Below are 12,240 nucleotides of genomic sequence, written 5' to 3'. Positions count from 1 at the left end.
TCCGTTTTTTGCTCCAACTGGCGCGTCCGGCAGCGGAACCGGAAAGGGGGATCTGAACCGGATGTCCTGCAGTGTGCTGGGTCCCTCTGTCAATGAGCTCCGGCAGGGAACTACGCGTTTCGCAATAAGCTTCGTCAGGTTCCTGCCGGATGCTCATTGTGTGCTGCATTTATAGGTGCCCCCATTAGTTTAATTGGAGAAACACCTGGATTAAGGGCATGGTTTAAATTTAGACGGTTATATCTCTTTATAGGAGCTACCTTTGGTAGCCCCTAATGTCAGGGATAGTGAGATGTGCCTGTAAATATAAATAATGGGTTAGATAAGCATATATTAAAATTAGATAAGCATATATTAAAATAAATCAATACATTATAAAAACGACATTTTAAAAAATACTTAGAGATGATCATTGTATTTGTCCTTAGAAGCATTTTAAGTTTAATAAAAAACGGTGGAAATTGGAATTTGATTGGGGTATTTGTGTGATTTGGAATCTTTTAGTTCCTCCGTGTGCAGTATTTTTAAAACCATTCTCTGTTGGTTAAAATCTTTACATATGTAATACAATAGTGCCACCATGTGGCTGGATGTGAAAATTACCTCAACACTGTCATAACCTAATGGTAAAAGTTAAGCAATCTTGGTAGTGTGGCACACATCCCTTTAAAGTAACTTAAAAATGTGCCAGAGTGTATTACAGCAAAAAATATATTTATGTGACAAAAGTTATAACGAATTACATATTTGACGGAAAAAATATAATATTATTATTATCAAGATGGTTAAAAAACCTTACTGTTTATAGCCACTACATCTGACATAAGGGTAAAACAACCTAGGCACCCAAAATCTTGGTTTCCTCATTCAGCTATCTAAAATGTACCACTCAATATCTCCGTGTTAGTTAAAAGATATTTCATTTGTAATACAATGCTGCCACCAAGTGGCCGCATATCGAAATTGCTACTTCAAAACCCTAATATTATCTCTACCACACTGTGGATAGTGCGGTATTCAGTTAAGTGTAGAGTCATTGTTTAAAATATATTGCAAAAGTATATTCCAGCAGATGACGAGAGTATATCAAATATGCATGAGCATGGGTTTACACAGACATTTGATATTAGAAAAATACTTGTATAGGTGATTTCGACGCGGAGCTCTCATGTGGTGAAAATGTTCAAAACGTATAGTCCAGATTCTTCATAACTCCTTTCTAACTTCAATTCATGTTGCAGAGGTTGTCGCGATGGTATGCATCATTTCTGGTCCTCAAGGGTTGGTTCGAGGTAGATTCATATTTGGGACGTGCGCCCTATTGGAGATTGGAGAGGAAGTGGATCAGTGTGTGTTAAAACAAAGAGGTAGATGTAAATGAAATTTAATAAAATAAAATAGTAGATGTTATAGAATAGTAGATGTTTATAAAATATTAAAAAATAAAAGTTGTTTAAAAATTGTTTAAAAATGGGGGATTTGGAGCAGATTGATGGGTGTTCAGAGAAAGGCTGCAATGTCTATCTCTACATTGAGGCCTGTGGGTACCAGGCTTTTCAATTTGTAGATCCAAAACGTTTCTTTTCTTGATAGAGATGTCAGTCTGTCGCCTCCCCTCCAATGTGGGGGGACTACTTCAATGCCCCTAAATTCAAGGCCCGACGGATCTCCTTGGTGATGTAGTGCGAAATGCTTAGAGACACTATGTGTCATTAGTTTCCGTCTGATATTCCCTAGGTGTTCCAAAATACGCACCCGCAGGGGTCGACTGGTGCGCCCTACATATTAGAGTCCACAGGGGCAGTTTAAAAGGTAGACTACGAATTCTGATTTGCAATTAATGAAGCTGCCGGTTTTGAACTGTTCTCCTGTTGTATTAGAGCTGAACTGAATTGTTTCCTTACTTCCCTGTTTGCATGCTTTGCATGTATTACATCTATGGAAACCTTTGGCTGTTTGTAGCCAGTTTGAGTCCTGGCCTGTTGTTCTATTCTCCATTCTAAAGAGGCTTGGTGCTAACTTTCTTTTGATGTTATCTGCCCTTTTATAGATGACTTTCGGTTTTTCTGGGAGGTACTCTTTCAGGGTGGGGTCTCCCTGTAGGAGATGCCAGTGTTTATTCAGGATCTGTTGTATGCTTCCTGCATCCTGACTAAACTGTGTTAAGAAAGCGATGCTGAACTCTTCTTTGGGCTTAGGTGGATTAGTTTTAAGGATTTCACTACGTTCGAGCTCCCCTACTTTTCTCTTATTGCTATATCCATCTTATCGTTATCATAGTTTTTAGCAATGAAACGCTTCTTAAGAATATTGGATTGTTCCCTATAAATATGGTCATCGCTACAGTTTCTCCTAATTCGACGAAACTGTCCTGGGGGTATGTTCTTTAACCATTTTTTGTGGTGGCAGCTAGTGTTAAGTAGGTAGTTGTTACAGTCCACTTTTTTGAAGAAAGTTTTAGTCTTTAGTTTGGTGTCTTCTATGTAAATAGTAAGGTCTAAGAAGTCTACCGTGTTATTTCCTATGCAAGTTGTAAAAGCCAAGTTCCTCTCATTAGTATTAATATAGTTTAAGAAATGGTTCAAGTTTTCACTACTACCTTTCCAGATGAAAAACACATCATCGATGTATCTTCGCCATAGCACGAGATCCGCACCAAATTCATGCTCTGACCAGATGGTATCAGTCTCCCAATTGTCCATGAACAGATTGGCATAACTTGGTGCGAATTTCGTACTCATCGCTGTGCCACATTTTTGTAGGAAATATGTTCCATCAAATTTAAAAAGGTTATGCTTCAGAATAAAATTGATACTTTCTAAAATGAAGCGTCTTTGTTCTATTTTAACAGTTGGGTCTTTTGTTAATGTCCTATTGATGGCTTCAATTCCATCGTCGTGTTTTATGGATGTGTATAATGAAGTTACATCACAAGTGCAGATTTTGTAGTCATCTTGCCAAATTACCTGTTCTAATACATTAAGAATTTGCGTGGTATCTCTTAGATAGGACCGCATCTCCGCAACATATGGTTGTAGAAAACCATCTATATATTCCGATAGTCGCGACGTGAGTGAGCCTATCCCAGAGATGATGGGTCTCCCTGGTGGTGCTTTAATATCCTTATGTATTTTGGGTAAAAAATAAAATATCGGCATAACTGGGAATTTTATATTTAAATAGTCGTATTCTTTTTCATTTAGGACTCCTGTTGTACTGCCTTTGTCTAGTAGGGTGAGGAATTCTATACAGAATTCTTTATGCGGATTCGTCTTAAGACGTGCATAGGTGATGTCGTCAGATAATATCCTCTCTGCTTCTCCCTTATAATATTCAGTGTCCATAATGACAACCCCCCCCCCCCCCTTTGTCTGCTTGTTTGAATATGATATCCTTATCTTTCTCTAAGTTTTGCAAAGCGATTTTCTCTTTTAGTGTTAAATTGTTCTTCGTTATCTTTGTCGTACCTGAGGTCAGTTTGTCAAAGTCTTCCTGGATTTTTTGGTGGAACACTTCTAGATTATGGCCTTTTGCCCAGCTAGGATAGAATTTGGACTTGTTTTTAAGATTTGAATGTTTAAAATCACTCTCTATGTTTATGTTCGTATCATTACTTACTATCTCCCTAGTTTGTGCGTCTTTGGAAAGAATTTTTTTTTTAAGCGTAAGCTGTCTGATGTATTTGTGTGCGTCTATATACAGATTAAAACTATTCGCCTTAGCAACTGGCGCGAAATTCAGCCCCTTTTTTATAAGCTTACATTCATCTATGTTGAGTTCTTTTTTACTTAGATTAAATATACACTGGCGACACACTTTATTCGAGCTCGGCTAGTCCCACGAATTTGGGTATACCCGGGTGTATTGAGGTTTGTGACTGTTTTCTGCCCGAGTGCATTGAGTTATTTTCCAGCAGGGATTGAAGCATTTTATTCCCGCTGGCTGCAATACTGAACAGTACATATATATATACTGCATTACAATTCATGAATTTATGTCATCTGGTAGACACGCGAAGCATTGCAGCCTATTAAATCCTAATCATTATCATTTAACAGATCAGCCGCCCATCAGCCAGGCATGAACCCAGGCTGGGAAGGCAAATGCAACGGGGCTTGTCAGAGGTGAGGAGCGGCGCATTCCAGGTATCTGCCAGGTACATACCGGGTATTTGCTCGAATAAAGTGTGTCGGTGCAGTATTGTTTACATCGCTGCTCTTTTCCTGTGTCCTTCTTCCTCCCCGCTTTCCTCGTGTGGTCTTTTTCTGAGTTTTGTGTTTGGTGTTTCTATTTCTTTCTGTTCTTCTACCACTAGAGTGCGATTCTGGGTGGCTATTGGTGGTGGTTTTGCTACTTGGGCCTGTTCTAAAAAATGACCTGTATGTGGTCTGGGTGATCGTTGTTCTCTCACGTGACCTTGCTCCTTATCATGTCTTTCTCTGTATGTTTGCCTCTGTTCCCTGTAAGGTGATTTGCGTTCCCGTCTTGGGCTCTGGTCCCTATATTGTTTGTGGGGTGACCGGTAGTGTCTCCTTTGGCTTTCTTCTCTCTCATAGCGTCTCTCTCTGTATTCCCGATTTGACCCATAGTGTTTGTAAGGTGATCTGTGGTCCCTATCTCTGCTCCTTTCTTTCTCATACCTGTTATCACGGCGTTCAAGTGGTGATCTAGTTCTGTAGTTATGTTGTTGGCTTAGCAGTGTGATACCTTTCGTGATACTCTTTTGCTTTAGAATAGTATTTATTGTCCTGCCAATGTTCTTCTCTGTCTCTATCATTTTTCTTTGCCTCGTCCCTTTTGTGGCTTCCTGTGTCTTCAATAGTGTGCGTTTTAGTTTCTTTATTCTCTCTAGGGGTTTCTAGGGCACCCGCCTCCTGCCTTCTTGGTGGAATTTGTCTAGCCTCTTTATTAAATGATACATTCTTATTGTTTTCATATTTGGGATAGTTTTTATGCCTCTCTGGATTCGTTGGATAGCTTAATGTGTTGGATCTTGAATTCTGGTTTTTATTACTATCTTCTCTACTCCTATATTCGAACATTTTCCTATCCCTTGGGGTGCTAGGTGGGACTAGTGAGATCCGTTGCCATTTGGGGTTTGACCCCACTACATAATCTTCCTCGTCTCGTCTGAATTTTTTGTTCTTTGACTCTATCAGGTTTTTTTCTATGGCGTCTATTTCATCCGCTAGTTTTCTGTCCCTACTTATGAAGGTGGGATTATCTATAGAGGTTTCTAATCTTTTCTGAATTAGTGTGACTTCTCGGTCAATTTCTATTAGTGTCTTTGTATGGTGTTTAATGATAAGTTTCATTAAAGTGAATGAACAGGCATCCATAGCTTCCTCCCATTGTACATTGTATTCTACATCTGCTAATTCAAAGGATGATTTTTTATCAAACCGTAAACCCCTAGGAATACGTTTGATGTCAATGTATTTTTCTAGGTAGACTTTGTCCCAGACCTTTTTGGTCTCCTTCTTAAGTAAATTCTCTAGTTTATCGAATTCATTATTTATTGTTTCTAAGTCTCCCATTTCCGCTGACTCAATTTCTCTCATTTTGTTCTCTATGTTGTTACTTCTAAAAATTCTTTTTGTGAAAACACTCTCCTTGATTTCGACCATATCTTCTATCTCTATGGTTGCTACTTCCATGTTGAGATTTCTAATGTGGGTTGCTGCCACCAGGATGGGATTAGAGAAGTCTGGAGGTTATTTGGACTGGGGCGCTCCCTACATTTTGTGGCTTAAAAAGTTGTTGTAACGCCTTACTCTGTTAAAAAATGATAAAATATAAAATATGATTTTGGTGTTTGTGGTGCAAAAGGGTGTGTAGAAAAACATATACTGGCCCTTTTAGTTGATTTTGTGGTTGCTGCTTGACCTTGGAGAAGGGAATCCCGTGTCCTTCTCAGCGTGGCAGTAGTGGTGTGAAGATGGTCAGCGCGAACCTCGTGGACTTCACGGATATAGTGGATCCGGATGCAGTATTAAGACAAGAATAAAAGAATAAAACACGATATTAGTGTATCATGTCCACATTGGGGGATTGGGGGGAAAAAAAGGGGAGGGGGGGAGTGGGAAGGGGGAGTAGAGGGGTGGGGTAGGAGTGGACGGTTGTGGGATGGATGGTGGGTTCCCACTAACTAATCACAGAATGCATAGAATATATGGATCCAGTGACTCACACGGGCTTGTGTGGTGTCTCTCCCTCAACGCTGACTGGTGTGGGTAAATACAGACTCATATACTGGAGTCTCAGATATACATTAAACTCACACGGCCTGATGTGAGTCCTTGCCCTCAGAGGGTAATGTCCTGTATGGATGGTGTCCTGTTGTTTCAGCAGAGTTGTCCCCCGATGGGTGTGGTGTGTGAGTGTCTCCTCTCCCCGTATCCCAAATGACCAAAAAGAAATGTGCAAACCAAAAGTCAAAATGAATTAAAAGGTCTTTAATGGGTTAACAGTGAAGACATGTGCATACACTATGCATACATGTTGTGGTGCTTAAAAGGTATAAAACAATATATGACACGATAACACAATGTGATGTACTGAAGCAAACACAAAAAAGGACTCTCACACTAAACGAATATACGGGAATATAAGGGAATATCAGACGGAAACTAATGACACATAGTGTCTCTAAGCATTTCGCACTACATCACCAAGGAGATCCGTCGGGCCTTGAATTTAGGGGCATTGAAGTAGTCCCCCCACATTGGAGGGGAGGCGACAGACTGACATCTCTATCAAGAAAAGAAACGTTTTGGATCTACAAATTGAAAAGCCTGGTACCCACAGGCCTCAATGTAGAGATAGACATTGCAGCCTTTCTCTGAACACCCATCAATCTGCTCCAAATCCCCCATTTGTAAACAATTTTTAAACAACTTTTATTTTTTAATATTTTATAAACATCTACTATTCTATAACATCTACTATTTTATTTTATTAAATTTCATTTACATCTACCTCTTTGTTTTAACACACACTGATCCACTTCCTCTCCAATCTCCAATAGGGCGCACGTCCCAAATATGAATCTACCTCGAACCAACCCTTGAGGACCAGAAATGATGCATACCATCGCGACAACCTCTGCAACATGAATTGAAGTTAGAAAGGAGTTATGAAGAATCTGGACTATACGTTTTGAACATTTTGAACTTTTTCACCACATGAGAGCTCCGCGTCGAAATCACCTATACAAGTATTTTTCTAATATCAAATGTCTGTGTAAACCCATGCTCATGCATATTTGATATACTCTCGTCATCCGCTGGAATATACTTTTGCAATATATTTTAAACAATGACTCTACACTTAACTGAATACCGCACTATCCACAGTGTGGTAGAGATAATATTAGGGTTTTGAAGTAGCAATTTCGATATGCGGCCACTTGGTGGCAGCATTTGAAATATCTTTTAACTAACACGGAGATATTGAGTGGTACATTTTAGATAGCTGAATGAGGAAACCAAGATTTTGGGTGCCTAGGTTGTTCTACCCTTATGTCAGATGTAGTGGCTATAAACAGTAAGGTTTTTTAACCATCTTGATAATAATAATATTATATTTTTTCCGTCAAATATGTAATTCGTTATAACTTTTGTCACATAAATATATTTTTTGCTGTAATACACTCTGGCACATTTTTAAGTTACTTTAAAGGGATGTGTGCCACACTACCAAGATTGCTTAACTTTTACCATTAGGTTATGACAGTGTTGAGGTAATTTTCACATCCAGCCACATGGTGGCACTATTGTATTACATATGTAAAGATTTTAACCAACAGAGAATGGTTTTAAAAATACTGCACACGGAGGAACTAAAAGATTCCAAATCACACAAATACCCCAATCAAATTCCAATTTCCACCGTTTTTTATTAAACTTAAAATGCTTCTAAGGACAAATACAATGATCATCTCTAAGTATTTTTTAAAATGTAGTTTTTATAATGTATTGATTTATTTTAATATATGCTTATCTAATTTTAATATATGCTTATCTAACCCATTATTTATATTTACAGGCACATCTCACTATCCCTGACATTAGGGGCTTCCAAAGGTAGCTCCTATAAAGAGATATAACCGTCTAAATTTAAACCATGCCCTTAATCCAGGTGTTTCTCCAATTAAACTAATGGGGGCACCTATAAATGCAGCACACAATGAGCATCCGGCAGGAACCTGACGAAGCTTATTGCGAAACGCGTAGTTCCCTGCCGGAGCTCATTGACAGAGGGACCCAGCACACTGCAGGACATCCGGTTTAGATCCCCCTTTCCGGTTCCGCTGCCGGACGCGCCAGTTGGAGCAAAAAACGGAGGAGGAGATCGTGCAGGAGTGCTCTGAGCGGATGATGCTGGGCAAGTGATTTTGTATATTCGTTTAGTGTGAGAGTCCTTTTTTGTGTTTGCTTCAGTACATCACATACTGTTTAGTTCGTTGTGTTATCGTGTCATATTGTTTTATACCTTTTAAGCACCACAACATGTATGCATAGTGTATGCACATGTCTTCACTGTTAACCCATTAAAGACCTTTTAATTCATTTTGACTTTTGGTTTGCACATTGCTTTTTGGTCATTTGGGATACGGGGAGAGGAGACACTCACACACCACACCCATCGGGGGACAACTCTGCTGAAACAACAGGACACCATCCATACAGGACATTACCCTCTGAGGGCAAGGACTCACATCAGGCCGTGTGAGTTTAATGTATATCTGAGACTCCAGTATATGAGTCTGTATTTACCCACACCAGTCAGCGTTGAGGGAGAGACACCACACAAGCCCGTGTGAGTCACTGGATCCATATATTCTATGTATTCTGTGATTAGTTAGTGGGAACCCACCATCCATCCCACCACCGTCCACTCCTACCCCAGCCCCCTACTCCCCCTTCCCACTCCCCCCCTCCCCTTTTTTTCCCCCCAATCCCCCAATGTGGACATGATACACTAATATCGTGTTTTATTCTTTTATTCTTGTCTTAATACTGCATCCGGATCCACTATATCCGTGAGGTCCACGAGGTTCGCGCTGACCATCTTCACACCACTACTGCCACGCTGAGAAGGACACGGGATTCCCTTCTCCAAGGTCAAGCAGCAACCACAAAATCAACTAAAAGGGCCAGTATATGTTTTTCTACACACCCTTTTGCACCACAAACACCAAAATCATATTTTATATTTTATCATTTTTTAACAGAGTAAGGCGTTACAACAACTTTTTAAGCCACAAAATTTAGGGAGCGCCCCAGTCCAAATAACCTCCAGACTTCTCTAATCCCATCCTGGTGGCAGCACCCCACATTAGAAATCTCAACATGGAAGTAGCAACCATAGAGATAGAAGATATGGTCGAAATCAAGGGGAGTGTTTTCACAAAAAGAATTTTTAGAAGTAACAACATAGAGAACAAAATGAGAGAAATTGAGTCAGCGGAAATGGGAGACTTAGAAACAATAAATAATGAATTCGATAAACTAGAGAATTTACTTAAGAAGGAGACCAAAAAGGTCTGGGACAAAGTCTACCTAGAAAAATACATTGACATCAAACGTATTCCTAGGGGTTTACGGTTTGATAAAAAATCATCCTTTGAATTAGCAGATGTAGAATACAATGTACAATGGGAGGAAGCTATGGATGCCTGTTCATTCACTTTAATGAAACTTATCATTAAACACCATACAAAGACACTAATAGAAATTGACCGAGAAGTCACACTAATTCAGAAAAGATTAGAAACCTCTATAGATAATCCCACCTTCATAAGTAGGGACAGAAAACTAGCGGATGAAATAGACGCCATAGAAAAAAACCTGATAGAGTCAAAGAACAAAAAATTCAGACGAGACGAGGAAGATTATGTAGTGGGGTCAAACCCCAAATGGCAACGGGTCTCACTAGTCCCACCTAGCACCCCAAGGGATAGGAAAATGTTCGAATATAGGAGTAGAGAAGATAGTAATAAAAACCAGAATTCAAGATCCAACACATTAAGCTATCCAACGAATCCAGAGAGGCATAAGAACTATCCCAAATATGAAAACAATAAGAATGTATCATTTAATAAAGAGGCTAGACAAATTCCACCAAGAAGGCAGGAGGCGGGTGTCCTAGAAACCCCTAGAGAGAATAAAGAAACTAAAACGCACACTATTGAAGACACAGGAAGCCACAAAAGGGACGAGGCAAAGAAAAATGATAGAAACAGAGAAGAACATTGGCAGGACAATAAATACTATTCTAAAGCAAAAGAGTATCACGAAAGGTATCACACTGCTAAGCCAACAACATATAACTACAGAACTAGATCACCACTTGAACGTGATAACAGGTATGAGAAAGAAAGGAGCAGAGATAGGGACCACAGATCACCTTACAAACACTATGGGTCAAATCGGGAATACAGAGAGAGACGCTATGAGAGAGAAGAAAGCCAAAGGAGACACTACCGGTCACCCCACAAACAATATAGGGACCAGAGCCCAAGACGGGAACGCAAATCACCTTACAGGGAACAGAGGCAAACATACAGAGAAAGACATGATAAGGAGCAAGGTCACGTGAGAGAACAACGATCACCCAGACCACATACAGGTCATTTTTTAGAACAGGCCCAAGTAGCAAAACCACCACCAATAGCCACCCAGAATCGCACTCTAGTGGTAGAAGAACAGAAAGAAATAGAAACACCAAACACAAAACTCAGAAAAAGACCACACGAGGAAAGCGGGGAGGAAGAAGGACACAGGAAAAGAGCAGCGATGTAAACAATATATTTAATCTAAGTAAAAAAGAACTCAACATAGATGAATGTAAGCTTATAAAAAAGGGGCTGAATTTCGCGCCAGTTGCTAAGGCGAATAGTTTTAATCTGTATATAGACGCACACAAATACATCAGACAGCTTACGCTTAAAAAAAAAATTCTTTCCAAAGACGCACAAACTAGGGAGATAGTAAGTAATGATACGAACATGTAAAGGGATGTGTGCCACACTACCAAGATTGCTTAACTTTTACCATTAGGTTATGACAGTGTTGAGGTAATTTTCACATCCAGCCACATGGTGGCACTATTGTTTTACATATGTAAAGATTTTAACCAACAGAGAATGGTTTTAAAAATACTGCACACGGAGGAACTAAAAGATTCCAAATCACACAAATACCCCAATCAAATTCCAATTTCCACCGTTTTTTATTAAACTTAAAATGCTTCTAAGGACAAATACAATGATCATCTCTAAGTATTTTTTAAAATGTAGTTTTTATAATGTATTGATTTATTTTAATATATGCTTATCTAATTTTAATATATGCTTATCTAACCCATTATTTATATTTACAGGCACATCTCACTATCCCTGACATTAGGGGCTTCCAAAGGTAGCTCCTATAAAGAGATATAACCGTCTAAATTTAAACCATGCCCTTAATCCAGGTGTTTCTCCAATTAAACTAATGGGGGCACCTATAAATGCAGCACACAATGAGCATCCGGCAGGAACCTGACGAAGCTTATTGCGAAACGCGTAGTTCCCTGCCGGAGCTCATTGACAGAGGGACCCAGCACACTGCAGGACATCCGGTTTAGATCCCCCTTTCCGGTTCCGCTGCCGGACGCGCCAGTTGGAGCAAAAAACGGAGGAGGAGATCGTGCAGGAGTGCTCTGAGCGGATGATGCTGGGCAAGTGATTTTGTATATTCGTTTAGTGTGAGAGTCCTTTTTTGTGTTTGCTTCAGTACATCACATACTGTTTAGTTCGTTGTGTTATCGTGTCATATTGTTTTATACCTTTTAAGCACCACAACATGTATGCATAGTGTATGCACATGTCTTCACTGTTAACCCATTAAAGACCTTTTAATTCATTTTGACTTTTGGTTTGCACATTGCTTTTTGGTCATTTGGGATACGGGGAGAGGAGACACTCACACACCACACCCATCGGGGGACAACTCTGCTGAAACAACAGGACACCATCCATACAGGACATTACCCTCTGAGGGCAAGGACTCACATCAGGCCGTGTGAGTTTAATGTATATCTGAGACTCCAGTATATGAGTCTGTATTTACCCACACCAGTCAGCGTTGAGGGAAAGTCACCACACAAGCCCGTGTGAGTCACTGGATCCATATATTCTATGTATTCTGTGATTAGTTAGTGGGAACCCACCATCCATCCCACCACCGTCCACTC

General features: G+C 39.8%; 1 long non-coding RNA gene across 1 annotated transcript; it reads left to right on the top strand.

Moving 5' to 3' along the window:
• The first annotated feature begins 6,122 nt into the window (after positions 1-6,122).
• Positions 6,123-8,570, top strand: LOC142486305 (uncharacterized). The gene is made up of 2 exons (XR_012798892.1): positions 6,123-7,216; positions 8,047-8,570. It is a non-coding gene; the product is annotated as an uncharacterized LOC142486305 (long non-coding RNA).
• The last annotated feature ends 3,670 nt before the right edge of the window (positions 8,571-12,240 follow it).

This window comes from Ascaphus truei, unplaced genomic scaffold (genome assembly GCF_040206685.1).
Source record: "Ascaphus truei isolate aAscTru1 unplaced genomic scaffold, aAscTru1.hap1 HAP1_SCAFFOLD_81, whole genome shotgun sequence".
NCBI lineage: Eukaryota > Metazoa > Chordata > Amphibia > Anura > Ascaphidae > Ascaphus > Ascaphus truei.
Note: the sequence above shows the minus strand (reverse complement) of the source record. Positions and strands in the feature narration are given on the sequence as shown.